General features: G+C 37.1%; 1 non-coding gene across 1 annotated transcript; it reads right to left on the minus strand.

Moving 5' to 3' along the window:
* Positions 1-589: 589 nt before the first annotated feature.
* Positions 590-693, minus strand: LOC144223169 (U6 spliceosomal RNA). Its single transcript, XR_013332599.1, has one exon. It is a non-coding gene; the product is annotated as a U6 spliceosomal RNA (small nuclear RNA).
* Positions 694-18088: the final 17395 nt, after the last annotated feature.

Raw genomic sequence — 18088 nt, forward strand, 5'->3', positions numbered from 1 at the left:
AATAAGCAAAATAAAACACAGGAAAATGTTGCATGTGAATTTATTTAAAGAGTACCCTGCTTACACACAACAATGGGTGAAACAAATACCTACTCTAAACACAACATCAGGAAATCTCAGAATATAAAGAGAAAAAACACACACACACAAAACAGCCATCTCAAATTTTGCCAGTTGCTGTGGCAGAAGATTGAGAGCTGAACAGTTAGATGCCCAGATCTGAGAATGACTTTCTTCCCTGCTGCTCAACTCATTGGCTAAAGCTAGCCCCTTGGCTTCACCAGCCACAAGGGGTACAAAGTTCAATAATTCCATGTGCAAATAATAAAGAGAGGAGGAAAAATTATTTATGAACAGCACCAATGTGCTGCAACAATTACTTCTACATATTTTTATGAATAATTTGTATATGAAATTATTCTAGTACAATGAGGGAAAGCTGAGATGTGCAGAAATATATTAATTTTATACGAAAGTCAAAAGATAAGAAAAGTTGGGTTACTGGGTAGCTCAGTCTGACCCTTGATTTCAGCTCAGGTCATGATCCCAGGGTCATGGGAGAATCTTTTAAGGCTGAACAATATTCTATAAAAATATGCAATGCTTCATTAATTTACAAGTCATCTCTGAGCAGGAGCCATGCTAATTTCTGTATCATTCCAATGTTAGCATATGTGCTGATGAAACAAGTACTAAAGATTTAACCAACTGGAAACCTAAAATATTAACTAAGGGTTGAGCAGAAGAGGAGATGTTGGGATTATATAAGTGAACTAAATGTTCATCTTCAATAGACAGGAAATGATAATGCCCATGTTTCATAAATCAAGAAAAAGTCATACCAGTACCTTGCTTATAGTTATGGATGTAACCTCCACAAGAAGTGACATTTTAAAAAATAACAAGAACAAGGACTAAGTAATTGGAGGGGCAGAACAAGGGAGAGGTATCATTTCAAGGTGTTCTGCATTGCTGTCGTTGTTTCTTTTAATCTTTACATATAATAATCTAATAATAAAAAGTACCTCCAACAACAGTACTACTTAATGACCAGAATTGTAACCCAGAAATCCTAACATTTTAATAGTGTCTACTTTTCATTGCAATAGATTACCTCTCCCAAGTCACCTTCTTGAAGACCCTATTGCCGTGGACATCATTAAGTCACATAGAAAAGGATGTGGAAAGGCATAGCAATGGCCTAACTGCAAAGGTCTTTTCTTCTCATTTCCATGTTTGACTCCTTATATTACTCATATTGTTCTATTTTACATAATATTTTATTACTATAATTACTACTTGGACTACAATTTTCCTCCTTTAACATGGCCTATCTGCTTCTTTGGACACTGGTTTTACTACTTGCCTGGGATGTGTAGGAGTTCCTTGAAAGCGCACTCTCTTACTCCTATACACCCTAGGAATTTTCTCAAAGACCAGTTCTTGTTCAGCACAATTTCCACATCAGCATCAGGACTTCCTTGAGAGTTCCAGGCAAAGGCATCAGCACCCAGGAACTTTTTCAGTGGCCCCAACTATTACTATAGCTGTGGGAATAATGCCTATCCTCTCCTGCTCTTTAATTTTCCTAAACCACCCAAAGCCACTTCTCATTTCTCTTCCTGACTAATCTGAAAGTCTGAGCTCTGTTAGCAACATTACCTTGGCCAGAAGTTTGATGTGGAGTTCCTAAACCCACAAGAATGACGTACTCCCTGTGTGCTGCACCTGAATCAGCTGAGATGAAAGCACATTCATCCCAAATTTCAGGTGATGGAGGAAGATGTAGTTTCACATCCTCAAGTAAGAAATCATTTAAACTAAGTTTTTTTTTTCTAAATAAAGTTTATTTAGTGTGTGTGTGTGTGTGTGAGAGAGAGAGAGAGAAATAGAGAGAGAGAAACAGAGAGAGAGCAGAGGAAGGGCATAGAGAGAGGGAGAGTGAGACAATCCCAAGCAAGTTCTGTGCTAGCATTGTAGAGCCCAACAGGGGGCTCAGTCTCACAAAGCATGAGCCATCTAGGCACTGACTGAGCCATCTAGGCACCCCTAAAATAAGTTTTATACTCAGTTTTACAGAGAAAATGGGATGTTTCAGATTAATAAAAGGAATCCCTCTGATCTGAAAATGGAGCCTTCTCAGTTGTAAATATTTTCTCTCTTCTTTAAGTTTTGTACTTTAGTATTCTTCTGAAGTCAATTATCATCTTTATTTTAAAAACTTTTGCAGATGCAGAAACTTGATCTGGAAAAGTGATGAAGGGTGACCTTAGAATCTTCTATATGCTGCATTTGTCAAACATTTCAGTATTATTTCCAGCTCAAAGTTTCATATATTAGGAAAGAAATCTAGAAATCTATAAAAATATAATCAGCTATGATCATGTGGTGACTAAAAGTCTATTAATTAAGGAACTCTTTTTTTTTTTTTATTTCTAGGAGAGAGAGAGAGAGAGACAGCGTGAGCAGGGGAGGGGCAGAGAGAGAGGGAGTCACAGACTGAAACAGGCTCCAGACTCTGAGGTGGCAGTCAGCACAGAGCCCGACGCGGGGCTCGAATCCACGAACCGCGAGATCATGACCTAAGCGAAAGTCGGACGCTTAACCGACTAAGCCACCCAGGCGCCCCAAGGAACTCTTAAGGAAGCAGAGATGTGCAGCCCAGGGGGGAATAAAAAGATAATGTGTAAAAGGAATATCTAGAAGTTGCTTGTGTGTCAGGTATGCAGAGTGCCTAAGAGCTTGGGTTCTGTGATCTAGCACACTTGGCACAAATTCCAACTCTCCATTTATCAGTAGTGTGATTCTTAGCCAGGTCACTCCAGCACTTAGGCCTCAATTCCTTCGTCTGTAAAATGGGAGCAAATATTAATGGCTATATTATAAGATGTTTGTGATAATAAATAATAACATAAACACCTGCAATGTTACTACGTGCCTCGTATATAGGAGAAAATTCTGTGAGCCATCAACATCACCATCATAATTATCATTATTACTTTTTTTATCACACATTATTCCTATTATTCCAAATGGGAAAACAAATACTAATGAAAAATGTCCTAGATCAATAAAACGGTGACTTTCTTAACAAATGAAACCACTAACCATGGGACGGAGAGTTCAATGAAATAATGAGCTTCCCATGGCCATCTCACAGGAATTCTGCAATTAAAAGGAGTTCCTGCATTAAGAAGGAGGTTATACCTGATGATCATTAAGGTCCCTCTTACTTTTCAGATATAATGTAATGATTAAGTTCATGCAGCTCATTAGTGCCAGCAAGTTTGGGGTGTGTTGTGGTCCCAAATTGTCCTTCCTTCTAGTTAATAAGGAGAGAGGCTGACTGCAGAGTTTCCAGTTACTATTTCCACACAGGGCTGCCAAGTAAAGTTGTTTCTTCTACCCCACAAGCTGGCAGGCCTCACTCTCCTCTTCTGTTTTCATCATGAAAGCCTTAGGAAGCAGAGACCGCCTGTTCTTCCGATCCACTCCCCCAAGAAAATGACAAAATGACATTCTTTCCCACTCTCTGTGAGATGATTTCTGTTAACAGCTCAGGAAAAATGCTGCAAAAATGTGAGTGAAATGATGGCAGGATTTGTTGACAAGAAGGCAAAATGAGGGAATTCAGAAAAAATCACCCACATTAGAGACTGAGGGGCCTGTGGGTTCCATCTGCTCCCCTCTTCTCTGGCCTGGGGTAGTTTCAGAATCCTCTCAGGGGATAGTCAGTCTTCTTTTAAATGACTCAATCAATGGGGCTTCTAATAAAGTCTAATGGATCTCCTTATTAGCAGGTTTTTTTATATTCAGTATAAAATTTTCCTTTGATTAATTTAACCTATTTCTCTTCATTAGATGATGGCAGTAATTTTGAAACAAAGGGAAGCATGCAAATTTAAAAAGAGTCATTGTGGAAATATCTCCTTAAAATATCTTATTTTTGCAGGAACACAGGGCGTAATTACTGTTCAAACAACCTCTAGAGAAGTGAGGTTCCCAAACAGGAAGGATACTTGGAGCAAAGCCTGCCCTGATGTACATATTTCTACTCTTGTCTGTGATTAGAAGCATCCAAAGAAAGGTTACCTGCCCACGAAAATCAGGCCAGTGTGCCTGACATTATCTGCAGATATTCACTCTAGACCTTTCTAGACTCTTGTTTTACTAGAGTAAAACTCTAGCTTTGAAAGTTGTTAAATGAACTATTAACACAATGAATGAAAAAAAAATATATATCACTCTGAGGGCAATAGTCACTGTACTGGGAGATAAACAGCAGGTTTGGGGACAAAGACTCGTGGGTCCTGGCTGTGCCATTAGCACTGCCTAAGACAATTCATTCATCTCTTGAAGCCTCAATTTTTGTCCTTTAAAATGGTCATGATAACCCATACTTCAGAGAATAGTTGCAAGGCAATTTTTGAGAAGACCTTAGCATAATGCAAAGGCAGAAGTCTAGCACTCAATAAAGATTATAAATAATCATTCCCCTTTTGGTGTGAAAAAGATTATTATAGATATGAGATTTGGGAAAGATTTATTGAAAATGTTTCAAGATGACTGAAAGCAGGCAATAATAGACAAATGTAATTAATTGTGAACTTGCAAGAAACTAAGGGAAGGGAGGTCTTGTAGGAGCAAAATGATTCGGGGGCAGGGCAGGGGAATTGTCCCCAGAAAATCACAATCTCAGTATTCAAAGATGAAAGAATAAAATAGGTGGCATTTCAGGCAAAAGAACACATGATATGTTAAACTGGGCACAGATATTCAAGAAGCAGTGAGCAAACAGTCTGATGTAAACAAAGATGAATACTGGAGAATGAATGAACAGAAAGATGGAATGAATAGGTGGGGAAAGGCCAGGATAGGGAGAATATGAGAAGCCAGGAAGCTATTGCTGCTAGTTGAGTTTCCCCTCTTGAAAATGCTTCTATCCTCCGTAAAGAAGATATTGGTGTGTATCCCAAATATCACAAGCATTACCCTGTGTCACAGGCATAAACTACAGTATGTATAATATAAAAACTCTAAACTTGGAATCAAGAAATCTGGGTTAAGATCCTTGCTCAACCAGAAAAACCTGGGAAAGTGGCTTAGCTTTAAACAAATCACCCTCCCTCTCTGCCCCCAATGTTTTCATCTGTGAAATGGGCACAATGCTAGTGCACAACCCGTAAGGATTTTGTGATGATTCAATGATGTTGTGTCATGTATGCAAAGTGTTTTTGAATAGTTCTGGGCATAAAGGAAGCACTCAGAAAGTGCCGGTTTAACAACAGTTCAAGCAACAAACACACAAAAACCATAGTTCAATGGATTGAACCAATCACTTAAATGTGATCATCTCTCATGGAACTCCCTGAGTAGCCCATAAAACAAGGCCTGTGAAATCCTGTAACACAGTGACTGCATTGGTTGCAGCAGGAATGTGGAGACCAAATGATGGTGGGACTGACTCTGCAACATTGCTCTGTAAGATTCGGAATACCCAGTCTCAGTACACAAAGCAGGTGCTTACCATGTCAGTAGAGTCTGGAATTCAATAAATAGCAAAGAACAAAGTACTAGAAACACAACAGTCAGTAGATGTTACATGGTACTACTATGGTCATTGAGAGTTTTTATTAAATTCTTTTTGAACAAAAAAAAAAAGTTGTAACTGCCTTTTTTCCCACCACCTTTCAAGTACTTATACTTTCTGATAATAATGAAGCCATTTTGTTGCAAACCTAGACAGAGCTCACTTCTCCCATCACAATTTTTTCCTCCCCACTCACCAAATGTTTCTTAATCCATGAAGATGATTGGTTGTACCTGTTAATTCACCACACAAGTGTTTTGCGGAAGATCCCAAGATCTGTTGTAAAGCAAAGTATTCTTACATTTTATGTAATAAAACCATTGATCACCAATAGAGAGTAAACTGTGTTTATCTGAAGACCTTCACTCTCAAAGGATTTATTCATAGTGATAACACCTATAGGAAACTAGCCGCTTCTCTGCTTTGCCAACTCTGGTCAGTAATGTCCCGTGCAAATGAATTTAGAGATTTTCTCAGCTTGTGTTCATATGCTACAAAAGGGAAATGGTCCAAATTGCACCTATTTGGGCCTGAATTATCGACTTCAGCTTTGAAGTGCAAATGAGCTGAATGAAAACATACTTAGGCTGCAACACAGAAACTATTCCTACTAGCTGATTGATGGTGCATTAACTCTCTTGTAAGGAAAGCCTTGTATTGCTATGGATTCGTAGTCCCCTGGTCCAATTATCCTACAGATGAAGGCAAATGCCACCCACCATATGAGTCAGTCAATAGTGGTCATTTCTTAAAATTTTTTACTTTTTCTTTTTTTTCTAGTAATTTGAATTACTGGATCACACATAAAATAGTTCTTTTGTGGTTTATTGGCCCTGCTGCTTCTAAAGCTAGACTTATGGACTCAAGGTAAGAAAACAAACTGCTATAAACAACTTCTCAGTAGGCTAAAATCATCAGTATTTATTGTGAATGCAAACTCCTTTGGAAACTTCTAATCACCATAATCCATCTGTATAAAAATAATCCTTGACTAAATGAGTATGTCTGGAAGGAAAAATGAACAGGGCATTTATGTGACCACACAAAATACCATGTGCAAATTATTAAAGGGTTTTCAATATTTTGCAGATTCAAAAAAAAAAAATGAACCTTTTATAAAGCCTGACCATATTGCCCTGAGAATGAATGAATCCATATTGACTTTGGAAAATACTGTCAAGTCTTTTGGTAACTCCTCCATTAATCATACACATTTAAATGAATAAATATATTCTTTGTTCATCACCTTCTACCTGTACCAATTTAAATCAGGTATCAGGTATAACTGAGAGATTCCTTAGCAAGATGTCCCCAGGGAATCTCTTGGTTATGTTGGCAGTTAAGAATTAGCTTCAAAGGAGGGTCTCCTTTGTTGAAAAGAGTAAAAAAGAGGTAATTCTTAGCACCTACTTAAGTTATCATAAACATCTCTTTCATGAGATTATGATTTGTAACAACTCATTCATTTACCTTTACTGTCATCCAAGATAATTTGCTTTTCATATCCTAGAAATAATACTTAGACCTTTTAAGAAATTGAGAAAGAAACCACATTGAAAAGGGGACAAATAAGGTTAAATCCATTTTCCTTTTTACAGACTCCTGTGTCAGAGAAAGTATTTTAAGATTCACACAAACATTTTACTACTGAAGTATCTGCCTTTCTTTTTTTTTTTTTTTTTAAGCTAGAGACTCTCTCTCCAGAAATGACAATGGCCCAAGGGAGTGTTTGGGTATAGGTTCTAACATTGTGTTTCCCAGTGTCAAGGAGAAGGTCTAGAAATAAAGAAATGTGGTGACAATCTTCTGAAATTCATTGTACTTCACCCAAGAGCGTTAGCTAGCTCTCTCACAGCATATTCAAGCATAGGTGTGACAGAAGACCAAGATTCATTGAGTTGAAATTCCTATTGCTCACAGAAAAAAAGAACAGAACAAAGGGGTCTTGGTAGCCAACAAATGAACTAATCAGACTCTAAATAATTAGCAGGTATCAGTTCAGTGGTGCTGAAGTCTGAATTCCTTAATAAAGGGGTAAAATTATCATGCGCTGGGAACCAAATGAGAAAGAAGCAAAGAAGATGAACCCATTTGACTATAAAATTGTACCTGAGCCATTTCCCGAGATTAGATAAACCTAAAGTCTCACTTTTTGCAGCTTCAAAATGGTTTCAGAAAAGTTTTTATTATTATCATTGTTCAATTTCATGCGTCTCTGCACTTGAACTTCCAGCCAGGAGCAGGAGTCGAACTGCCAGAAACACTGAGGAAACAGTGTTTTTTCATGGCTTTTCCAGCCAACATTTTCAGGCCCAGGAGATTTGAAGACACATCCAAACTTTTGAGAGCTAATATGATTTGAACCTCTGAATCTTCAGATATTTTTTTTTTCTTTCTCAATCAGAACCAAATTATGAGCTAAGGAAGCAGAAGGATGGAACACAATTTCAGAAGTCATTTTCTGTACTGGATGCAGTATCTGTAGTCCTCCAGATTTCTGGTATGTTCCTTCTCTACTCTGAACATTAAGTGTAATATCTATAAAACTAATTATGATGCATATTATCAAGAGTGACCAATGTTTCTTGTGAATAGCCTCTTTGCAAAATTTCAATCTCTATTTGAATGAGTATTCAGTTTAACAAGAAAATGTATATGCTTAATGATCACCATAGAACATCTGTGTTCTATACAGAATATATTAAAGTATCATTTAATTTATCTGGCATTATAAAGGCATGGGTATTTTGCAGATAACCAGACTCTAGTTTCACAAGTCAAAAATAAGCTTATTTTAGTAGAGTGTGATGGAGATCTTTCTAAGCTGTGTGATCACAGAAAATGCTAAACATCATTTAACCATCCCTTGATAAATCACCAGTAGGATTATTTCTGTGCTATCTCAAATATACACTTTATCTTTAGTATGAATTTTCTACATAACACTTGATTGTTCTTAACTATAATTTCTTGCAAATGCCAGTCTGCCTGATTCAAACAAAACCTCTGTCTCTTTTCTAATTTGAAACCCAAAATATGCTCTGTTATGAATAAGCAGATAATCAAGAGCAGTATGTTAAACTGAAGTTGTTAGGTGTTAAAATACGAGTCCAAGTACCTGACTTCTATCGTGGAGTTTTTATGACAATCAATTTGTGTTGTCAGGGATTTTTTTTTCTGCTTATTTCTAGAAATGGGTTTATATTCACATGAGACAGGATCACTGTAAGAGTAATCTCTGCACACCATCTATCAGTTTGGGACATCTTAGGAAGTTGCTGATGCAAAAGGCCTTTTGCCTACACTTTAGAAAAAGGAACTGAATTCATGTTCACAAAGATGAAGACAACTCTCTGCAGAATGTAAATGGAGGGATGCTGGCATGAATATCCATCCCTGTCCCTGAATATCCTCTGTATCTTTTGGTCATGAAGCTATTTTCAAAATAACCTAAGTTTGTTAGGTATAACATTAGGCCTTCTCCATATAGAGCGAAGCTTTGTCTTCAAATGGTTAAAATCATAAAAAGATTGCAGTTTGTAAAGACAACCTGAGTTCAAATGCTGACTCTAACACTTCCCAGTTTTTGATCACATGTAAGCAATTTAATACCTATCGTTAGCATTTTGGGGGAGTGATAAAATTTAATTTGTACACTAATACTAGCAAACCCTATCTGCACTTTGCACTTACATCAGGCATTGTTCTGAGCCCTTTATAGATTGAGAAATTGAATCCTATAATGTTCCTATAAAGTGGGTACTATTGGTACCTACATTTTGCACGTAAGGGAACTGAAAGACAGATGTTAAATAACCTGTCTAATGCCATCTGGATAGTAAGTGGAGATTTGAACACAAATCTCAAGATTTAGTCTAGATTTGAACTCAAGTAGTGTGATTCTGGAACCTACACATAACCACCCATATATACTATAATTAGGAAAATGCTGAGTATTATTTTTAATTGGTTAATAGAGATATTACCTAAGGAGGAAAAGAAGTATCCTCTATCATATTACCTTCATCTCTTTTGTGACTTGCTGAAAATTTTTGTCATGCTGGTCAGCTGTTTCCATGAAGAGCCCAAGACTCTAGCCAAAGAGGATTGAACAGCATCTGATGAAGATTCCTGGCCTGCCCTTGGATAACATGTTATGAGGAACAGGAGACAGACAAGTTGAAAGTGGGGGAAAAAAAAAAAAAACAAGGGAAAAAGAAAAATAGTAGATTTACAGTCAGAAGACCGTATATGAAGGAGAGGCAGGGATTCTTTAGAGCAGTCCTGGGACAGGAAGGTAAAGTAAACATACTGGATGAGCACAGGGGAAGGGAGAAGGATTGAAGGACCTCCTGGGAATTTAAGGTTCTCCTTTAGTCATTTTTGTCTTACTATTATCTTGTTTCATTGTAAGTTGACCTTTACAGCACTTCTCTTCTCCACCTATGTCATGGTACAACAAATGATCAATAAACTTGATGCTTAACAGACACCCAATTCTTCTTTTCAGTGATAACTCCTAATACAAAAGTATCTGGTTTGTATTTCAAAAAAAGGGGCTAATTCAATTAATTAATAATTGCACCGTATATTTACATTGACTTTAAATGTGGTTTTTGAGGAAAAAGGCAAGGCATAATGGAGAACTTAAACACCTTATTTTAAGCTTATGTATACACACACTAACTCTACTTATAGTATGCAATTACTATGAGACAAAATAAAATAATTTAAAAGAATATGTTTTTTTAAATGTAAATAGTCCTACAGCATTGGGATTACCACAGCAGGATTCTTTCATGGTCTGGACAATACACTCTGTATGTGGAGAGTGACTCCATGTGAGCTTTTAAGGAAGCATATCACTATCTGAAACTAACATCCAGAATTCACCTAACTCCATGGACATAAATCATACTGTCGTCACTCTGGGGAATAAAAATTGCATTTTGTAAATGCAGTGAAACATGCCCCTTCCTTCTTCATCACCATCTTGATCAAATAACTGTGAAGAACATGACAGTATAATCATGGTCACATGATTGAGTGATCAGGAAACAAGACTTACATATATTTTTCAGTTCTTCACCTTACTTTTGTCCTCAAACCTTATTTATTTGATAATAGGTTTTCGATTTACAATGGGACTTCAAGTAGCTAAAAATGGATGAACACAAAAATAAGAGACACACCACAGAAGAATCTGTATGTCTAATTGCTGGGATAGTTTACATCTTAAAGAAATGCAAAACTTGGTTACTCTCATTTGAAACATATTTTTAAGTATTCTTTAAAAACCAAGCTCACAGGAAAAGGGTCAAGGAAGTAGTTGTTAAGGAATTACTCATATGAGAGCTTAAATTTTATTTATGGAAAACTCTTCGATTTTTGGCATGTCATATAGATTTTCCTTTTTCTGATAAATTTTAAATGACTCAATGTATGTAGAGCACCCATTTTGATTTTGTGGCCCTTACAACAAATGTAAAAGGTGAAAAATATAGCAGTTCAATTGGAAAATACACTGGGTAGAGGTTACTGGTTTCCAGACCTCAGTTTACGTAAATGAGGCTGATCAGCATGCTCTCTCTGACTATGACAGACATTGTGAGCATAGGCTCAACTAAGATCCAAGAATCCATTTTGTAATATACTGGCCATGATAAAAATAGTAATCTCTAGTTGTTGTTGCCCTTAATTCCTAGAAACCAGTACAGTTATTGGCATAAAGAAATCTCCAATAAATATGTGTTTAACTGAATGGAATGAACCTATGTAAACAACAAAAATTCAAGTTATTTAGAAAGCAGCACATTCACTTAAACTACTTACATGAAATGACAGTGTAAACTGTGAAGTGTAATTATCAGAATGTTTTTAGAGAAATGTAGCATTTCTGACACATTGAATAATAGATTTAACATAGTATTATCATGTATAGATTCCAGGGAAACCATCTTAAGAATAAATAATATTTCACAATTAATAAATCAAACCAATACAATGAAAATTGGTGTGTCTAAACACTTGGAAATGATTCTCTGAAGTTTTTCAGACATTCTTCTCAGAACTTAATTAGACTATGAATATACTGAGCAAGTCCTTTTTTTAATCACATGCTTTAGCTGAATCCATGATTCTGAATATTACTACATTAATTCCAAAATATTGAAGGTATCAATGAAGGAGATACTTAGCATATTTCATAGAGTTCTGCTTGTTTGGTATTTTCATCAGAACTGCGGTGCCTTACAGCAAGGAAAAGATACTAGAGATGAGTAGATGAAGTCACTTTGTGGATGATATGGGAAAGCGCAAATGTCAACACTTTTCCTGACTTCCCCTTTTCTTCCTATGCCCACGCGAAGGGTTTCTCCATCCTATTCAGGTACATTTTGCTTCTTATTTGAGTCTCTAGAGACTCAAACCTACAATCCACCTGTGGACCAAACCAGATCAGCAGACAGCTGTGAAATGGCCATTTATCACATTGACCCCATGCAGAATGGCTTAAATGAAATAAACAGTGGGACTAATAGACCCATCAATGTTAGTTGAGTCTGTGCCCACAACAGCTATAGATGTATGAGTCTGTCAGTGTAAACTGAGGGTTGATATAAAATTACCTCCCTATGAAATATATTACTGCACTTAGTGGGAGACTTTTACATGTCTTGACTATGTATTGTATTTTAAAGTGTTTAGCCTTCTTTAAAAAAATGTATTTTACTATACTTGGGTTGATCTGGCAGCCTCTGTAATCTCAGGGTTGGTGCATATTGGCTCCAACAGAACATATCTGGAGACTTGAGAACGGAGTCTGTGAAGCAACTGAAAGAGATCTTCCAAACCTGTACTTTGGGCATAAACATGTATAAAACAGATGTGAAGGTGAAATATTGCAGGAAATACAGGCAATGGGGTTGACTTTTGTTATTTCAAGGGTTCTCGAACCAAGAGAAGCATATTACAATAAGCCTGATTCCTTCTATCAATGCTAAACTACTCATTCCAGAAAGGACTGATTTTTTAAGAACCTGAGATCATGAACAGTCTATCAGAAATATTATTTACTTGGTCAAAAATACACAGCATAATTGAATGTCTTTCTGACCTTGAAATCTGATAATCCTTATATCCCTCTGAAATAGAGGTTGGTAAAAAGAATTGCAAACCACTGCTTGGGAACCTAAAAAGCTAACAATATTGAAACTATTCTGCTCCTAAATAAGCTTGCCTAATGTTATATTTATGGCTGAATTCATAACTGAACCTTATACAATGCAATTGCCTAACTTCAAAGTTCAGATGTTACTTTGTAATGGCAGAATTAATTTCCTTGATTGCTAATCCATCATGCCTAAGTGTGATGCATGCGGTATCAAACATGGGTATTTCTGCTATCATTAATTGTGGCATATTGTCACAACCGATAAGGAAATGCAGTAAGAGAAAAAGAAGAGAGGCCCTGGTATTGGCAGTTTAGCCTCATTTTCCCACAAGCCATGGTAGGTACAGCCAGATCCCTGAAAATAATGGGAGGGGGTCCTTGTGATTCTCACAAGGAGAAAAGACAGGCATCCAGAAGCATCAATCACTGGGCAAGGCTTGCTCTCCATTTGCAAAGCTGTTGTTTATTGTGAGATAATGATTGATAGGGTCTAAACAAATGCTGGGAGAAATCACCAAAGGTGCAGGCGCTTAGGTGTGACATTTTGCCACAGGAAATCTGCAGGGAACAGGCCAGCTGGCAATGAGGACATTCTGAGGAAATTAACACAGATGCATTTAAAAGAAGAGCAAATAATGAACTGTGGGTTAAATGACAGCAAGGTAAAATGGCAATTATGGATACCAGGTAGACTATGTGGCAGAGAGGAAAGAAAATGGGAAGACACAAGGCAATAAAAACTACCTGGCTGAATTTCATTAAGAAAAGGGAATATTTTTTTTTAATGTTTTTTTTATTTATTTTGAAAGAAAGAAAGAAAGCATGAGCAGGGGAGGATCAGAGAGAGAGAGAGGGAGACAGAGAATCCCAAGCACACAGAGCAGAATCCAGTGCAGGACTCAATTCCCTGGACTGTGAGATTATGACCTGAGCCAAAATCAAGAGTCAGACATGTAACCGACTGAGCCATCCAGATGCCCAAAGAAGGGGGCATTATTTAAAGCAGCCACTCTTAATAAAAACAGAACATTCAGTTAGGAGGCAGAACATCCAAGAGATAAAAAAAGATAAATAAAATGAGTAGTCTTTGGAAGTTTTGTTATGAACACAGGCACAACTGGACCAGAAAAGAGTGTGAAGTATTAATACACATGACTTTTCTCCATTAAAATTCAAAGATGGGAGGATGAGGAAAGACAGCAAGCCTTGTTCACCAGCATCAAAACCACAGGCTCTACTTAATGCACTCCTAGCATCCAGATATTGAGAAATATCTGTATACTGATGAAGCATAGACAAACATCTATACAGTTGACCTGCATTTCCTCTTTACCATGAGAGATGAGCACTGTGCAGACCATACCTCAGTCATGACTTTAACACAAGGTCTGCCTTCACACAGATTAAAGAAGACCTTTCTCCATGCAGACCTTGTTTTTGTTTGCTTGCTTGTTTTCAAATACCAACTCTTGAGTTTAGCCATTGATGACTTTCATTAATAGCTACAATTAGCTCAGCTCTTCTGACCTGTCTCATTTCATTCCCCCCTTAAACATGCCATCTTTCTTAAGGATATATGCTCCTTGCTGTCCTTCACACCTGGCTACTCTTCGGCACTTATTCCTGGTCTCCTTTACTAGGCCTTGGTCCATACCCCTCTCAAAAGGTAATGCCAGGTTTCTTTAACCTCTCCTATTCTTGACTTTATCTTTTTTAAATGAGAAAGTATGGAACCTACACAGAGTTATGAACACCGAATGAGTTAAGCTGTATAAACCCTGATGCATGGTTTCTGGCTCAAAAAATATACTTTTTTTGTTATATATACTACTTTCGATGTTATGGTTAAGGCATAGTAATGAGAATATCAGACAGTCCATTATAATGACATACAAATATTTATATATATTTAATAAAAAAGATAGAAGTCAATTCCATTTTATTTCAAATCCCATTTCTAGAACTAATGTTGCCTGGCTTAATCTGTTGTTGGCCCTGTTATGTCCATAAAATAGCACATGGATCTCCTGTCTATACTTGCTTATCTGTTCCTCCAGCATGTAAGGTCTCAGTTTATGCTGTGTTGATAGGTATTTGATGGACATCTTAAGAGTTTCATTTCTGTTTTTTTTTAATTTTTCTAACTTTATTGAAGAGGAGAACTTTCTTAAACAAGAGCCATGGGAGAGAAGCCAGCGTCTCCTCTGAATTTGATGTGGATGCTCACTCATCAAGCGGTGGTGAGAGCAATCAAATCGGCTTTCGAAGGTACAGTGTCTGGTCAAGCCTAATGGAAATTTCCTGAAAATAACAGGGTAGTATTCCCATTCAATAAACTGTACTTCTGATATCAATTTCTCTTGTTTTTTTGCTTCTGCTTTTCTCCCTCTCTGGTCTTAATTTAGGGGGGAAATGCATACAAACTCATACCCTACTGGAAAAGAGGAGAAATAAAGTCACAATCAGGTAGGTAAGAATCAGTATTTTATTTTATTTTTTTGAATGAAGTTCAGCTTCCTTTCTGTGTGAACTTGGGAAAAAGTTACTTACCTATTTTGAATCACAGTATACTACATGGGGAATAAGCACAGGAATGAAATCAACATCTACCTATTAATGGAACATGTTATTGGGAAGATAAAATAAAACTTTTTTCTAGAAGGTCTTTGAAAATTAGAAATAAAAGAAGAAGGAAGGAAAGAAAGAGGAAAGGTGGGGGGGGTAGGGAGGAAGGCAGGCAGGCAGGCAGGCAGGGAGGCAGGGAGGCAGGCAAGCTAGAAACTGTAAAATTTTTACTTAAACATAGTTAATTAAGCATCTAATTCTCTTCTTTTTTCCAAACCCAGGTAAACAAATAAAACAGGGAAATTAAAAAAAAAAAAAAAAAAACAAATAGGAAAAGGCTATGATAACAACCGCTAAAAGTTTCAACAAATCCCTTTTTCTCTATTTTCCTGTATACTTTTCCTAGATTCTATTTTCCAGCCTTCCAGTCAGAGGTGACTATGTTCTCGAGTTCTGGCTTACTGAGTGAGGGTGAAAGAAATGTGCAGCAATACCAGGCTAAGAGATGAAAAATCTTCCCTATTAATGGTAAAGTTATCAATGAACTGATAACTACTTCCTGCAATGACAAAACATGGAGTAAGAAAGAAAATTTGCTCAGAGCACATTCATGACTCAGCCATAAACAATTCTACAGAATAAAGTACATAGTGAAAAGAAATCTGACCTAGTGCTATGACTGTATTGAGTGGTGGAAGGAAGGGAAAGTACAAACATGAAGCATAGAAAGGTGCTGAATCCTTACCTCCAGTCATAGAGGGCCAATCACCACAGCAACAACTATCATCAAAATGTAGTAGTGTAAGCAGATGATCTGGAAGTACGTGAATTAAGAAAAGTACAGCTAAAAGAGCACGGATCTGTTGTCTGGGGTACGAGAATTGGAAACAAAGCAATACTACCATTTCACATTATGAATCTTGTACTGTGATTTGACTTTTAAAAAGTTATCTAAATGCATTAGTTGTTTAAAATATTCTTTTAGAGAAAGGCAAAACAAGACATAGAAAAGTATTATAGCGGGGCGCCTGGGTGGCTTAGTCGGTTAAGCGTCCGACTTTCGCTTAGGTCATGATCTTGCGGTTTTTGGGTTTGAGCCCCGCGTCGGGCTCTGTGCTGACTGCCAGCTCAGAGCCTGGAGCCTGTTTCAGAGTCTGTGACTCCCTCTCTCTCTGACCCTCCCCTGCTCACGCTGTCTCTCTCTCTCTCTCTNATACAGTTGACCTGCATTTCCTCTTTACCATGAGAGATGAGCACTGTGCAGACCATACCTCAGTCATGACTTTAACACAAGGTCTGCCTTCACACAGATTAAAGAAGACCTTTCTCCATGCAGACCTTGTTTTTGTTTGCTTGCTTGTTTTCAAATACCAACTCTTGAGTTTAGCCATTGATGACTTTCATTAATAGCTACAATTAGCTCAGCTCTTCTGACCTGTCTCATTTCATTCCCCCCTTAAACATGCCATCTTTCTTAAGGATATATGCTCCTTGCTGTCCTTCACACCTGGCTACTCTTCGGCACTTATTCCTGGTCTCCTTTACTAGGCCTTGGTCCATACCCCTCTCAAAAGGTAATGCCAGGTTTCTTTAACCTCTCCTATTCTTGACTTTATCTTTTTTAAATGAGAAAGTATGGAACCTACACAGAGTTATGAACACCGAATGAGTTAAGCTGTATAAACCCTGATGCATGGTTTCTGGCTCAAAAAATATACTTTTTTTGTTATATATACTACTTTCGATGTTATGGTTAAGGCATAGTAATGAGAATATCAGACAGTCCATTATAATGACATACAAATATTTATATATATTTAATAAAAAAGATAGAAGTCAATTCCATTTTATTTCAAATCCCATTTCTAGAACTAATGTTGCCTGGCTTAATCTGTTGTTGGCCCTGTTATGTCCATAAAATAGCACATGGATCTCCTGTCTATACTTGCTTATCTGTTCCTCCAGCATGTAAGGTCTCAGTTTATGCTGTGTTGATAGGTATTTGATGGACATCTTAAGAGTTTCATTTCTGTTTTTTTTTAATTTTTCTAACTTTATTGAAGAGGAGAACTTTCTTAAACAAGAGCCATGGGAGAGAAGCCAGCGTCTCCTCTGAATTTGATGTGGATGCTCACTCATCAAGCGGTGGTGAGAGCAATCAAATCGGCTTTCGAAGGTACAGTGTCTGGTCAAGCCTAATGGAAATTTCCTGAAAATAACAGGGTAGTATTCCCATTCAATAAACTGTACTTCTGATATCAATTTCTCTTGTTTTTTTGCTTCTGCTTTTCTCCCTCTCTGGTCTTAATTTAGGGGGGAAATGCATACAAACTCATACCCTACTGGAAAAGAGGAGAAATAAAGTCACAATCAGGTAGGTAAGAATCAGTATTTTATTTTATTTTTTTGAATGAAGTTCAGCTTCCTTTCTGTGTGAACTTGGGAAAAAGTTACTTACCTATTTTGAATCACAGTATACTACATGGGGAATAAGCACAGGAATGAAATCAACATCTACCTATTAATGGAACATGTTATTGGGAAGATAAAATAAAACTTTTTTCTAGAAGGTCTTTGAAAATTAGAAATAAAAGAAGAAGGAAGGAAAGAAAGAGGAAAGGTGGGGGGGGTAGGGAGGAAGGCAGGCAGGCAGGCAGGCAGGGAGGCAGGGAGGCAGGCAAGCTAGAAACTGTAAAATTTTTACTTAAACATAGTTAATTAAGCATCTAATTCTCTTCTTTTTTCCAAACCCAGGTAAACAA

The sequence above is a fragment of the Crocuta crocuta genome, unplaced genomic scaffold, assembly GCF_008692635.1.
Source record: "Crocuta crocuta isolate KB4526 unplaced genomic scaffold, BGI_CrCroc_1.0 scaffold231, whole genome shotgun sequence".
Classification (NCBI taxonomy): Eukaryota; Metazoa; Chordata; class Mammalia; order Carnivora; family Hyaenidae; genus Crocuta; species Crocuta crocuta.